Here is a 2579-nt window from a genome sequence, read left to right as displayed (position 1 = left end):
ATTTGAAACTGTATGAACTTGCTATACTCAGTTACTTTAAAATTCATTGGCCCGTCTTACACTTTGAATAGATACTTAATCCTAAATTTTATATTTGTGCTTCAGAAAATATTGGCTCATTGAGTTACACGACTTTTCCTTTTTTTTTTTTTTTTTTTTAGGTGAGGCAACTCTTGGTTGACCTCACAGATTGCGAGGACCTTGTCAATTTACAATCCCTTATTTTTTTATTTTTTATGCCTACAGCACCCGGTCTTCCTAGGTGGTCTCCCATCCAAATACTAACCAGGCCTCACCCTGCTTAGCTTCCGAGATCAAATGGGATCAGGCTTGTTCAGGGTAGCATGGCCATAGACCAGCTTTTCCAAATTCTGATATAATTTATTACAAAATGGTGGCAGATAAAAATTTTCCAAATTTTTAATATTTTATGAAGGTTCAAATTATATCACTGGTAACAAATATGTCATTTTTGTTGTCCCCTTGATATGGCGGACTCATTTCATTTATCTTCAAGAAATCTTCTGCCAAATACCCAACTCCGAATATTTTGGTTTTGTGATCAGCCACCCTTTTGAGTAATAATTGTATTTAATGAGAAAAGTGACTAGGTCCACAACAACTCAAACAAGCATACTTCCCAATTTGTCACACAGAATCTTAAAAACATGTGTATTCAAGAATACAGATTTAATCTACTTCATTGAAGATATTCACTTTTAAATAAAAGTGTGCGTGTGGTGTTTTCTTTTTTCCACAAAAACCTGGTGGTGAAGAATATAATGACTACTGATACAATTTTATGCCATTGCATTTATTCATGTTAAGACGCCCATTTATTCATGTTAATCACGAGTGCCTTGACAAGCCATATTTGAGCCTGAGACAAAATGAAAAAAGTATGTGTGTTTATGTATTGTATGTATGTTTTCGTATATTTTAATGTATTTTCACATATATATATGTATGTATTTTAATGGTTAATATTTTTTCAGAAATTTAATGTAGTTTAAAAATTTTGAGACATTGAAATATTTTTCTCAGGCCTCAAAATAGATATTATTTAAATATCTATTTTTTCATCATCGATTTTTGCATAAATTGTAACTTTTAAGATATTACACTAAAGTATCTTTTATCTTGATCGCACTGAATGGTTTGATAATCCCTTAAAATTTTCACCAAAAGCAAGTATATCACCTGCCTCACCCTAATTTCTGCCGTCGTTGCTTAAGCATCAATGTAAAGTCAACGCAATGAAAAAGGCAAATGACATCTTAGTAGTGCTATAAACACAGTTCTGACCTCATAGACCTCCTAACAGGGTCTCAGTGACCGTATTCGAATCATGTTTTAAAACTACTGCTTTGCTCTAAAATAATTAAAAACATTTAAAAATAACTTGAATTTTAGTAATTTATCCTCCCTCTAAGACCACAGAAAAGTAAAGCAAATTGGCTTTAAATGGTCACTGTTCAGTATAAGGAAGTATATTAATTCTTTAAAAATCTACAAGTTTATAAGAATTATTATAAAGGGCATTAAATGGGGATATTGAACAAGATAAGAGGAAACATTCTCAACATAGTGGAAAAAAATCTATGTCCGTGTATTACAGTAAATAAATAAAATCTTTAAGTCTATATTATTCACATGTACCTCAGTGAAGGCTCTTTTCAGAGTGACTTTCTGAATATTGGCCATGGCATAGATAGATAATCCTGTATCAGGTGATTGTGCTATTGTTCAAACTAACAATCTCTAATGGTTGCTCATGAAAGTGAGGTATTTCTAACTATTCCAAGATTATAAACTTGAAATTAGGATCATACATCAAGTGTCATGATCTAAACATAAATGTTTATTAAATTGAATTGTCTACATAAGCTGACATTTCACTAGTATGGATGATATGATTTTATTTTCAAACTCTGAGCAAATAAAATTTATTAAACTAAAAAGACACTATTTCTTACAATTAAGTCACAGGATACACTAGAAACTTGCAAAACTATTTTCAAAAATGTATCATGACTAAGAAAAAAAAAACAACCCTTAGCAAGAAAATAAATTTATGTAGACACAAAATAATTATCCCTTAAACTTCATTTTAGTTCATAAACCCTGTGTATGGATAAACTGTATATATTTCCACATTTGCAAAAATGAAGAACTTGTATGAGTTAAAGTTTAGAACACGATACTTATACATAGTCCTTAAAATTATGAATTTTCTTCATTATAGCTATTTGGTTAATCCTTTATTTCTACCAATAGAGAAAGCACTTGGTAATTCTCTTGTTATGTCCAATAACTTTGTGAATTGTATTAAATTAATAAGTTGAATTAGGCCACAATGCCAGAGTAGCTAAAGAAACTATTTGCCTAATTAAAATAGAAGTTGCTATTAGAGTGATTTTTTTAGGCTATTCGTTAAGTGAGAAATATCAGTGAGCAGTTCAGTACTAGTGTCAGTGCCTAGGAATCATGATTATTGCATATAATATAAACAAGAATGTGCATTCATTAGGTATCAAAGGTGTTCAGTGTTGACAGTAAAAGCAAGAGAATTATTCAAG

General features: G+C 30.7%; 1 non-coding gene across 1 annotated transcript; it reads right to left on the bottom strand.

The window, feature by feature from the left end:
• Positions 1-237: 237 nt before the first annotated feature.
• Positions 238-356, bottom strand: LOC111743074. Its single transcript, XR_002781575.1, has one exon. It is a non-coding gene; the product is annotated as a 5S ribosomal RNA (ribosomal RNA).
• Between the last annotated feature and the right edge of the window lie 2223 nt (positions 357-2579).

This window comes from Pteropus vampyrus, unplaced genomic scaffold (genome assembly GCF_000151845.1).
Source record: "Pteropus vampyrus isolate Shadow unplaced genomic scaffold, Pvam_2.0 Scaffold106, whole genome shotgun sequence".
NCBI classification, from domain to species: Eukaryota; Metazoa; Chordata; class Mammalia; order Chiroptera; family Pteropodidae; genus Pteropus; species Pteropus vampyrus.
This window is presented reverse-complemented; position numbering and strand designations above follow the sequence as displayed.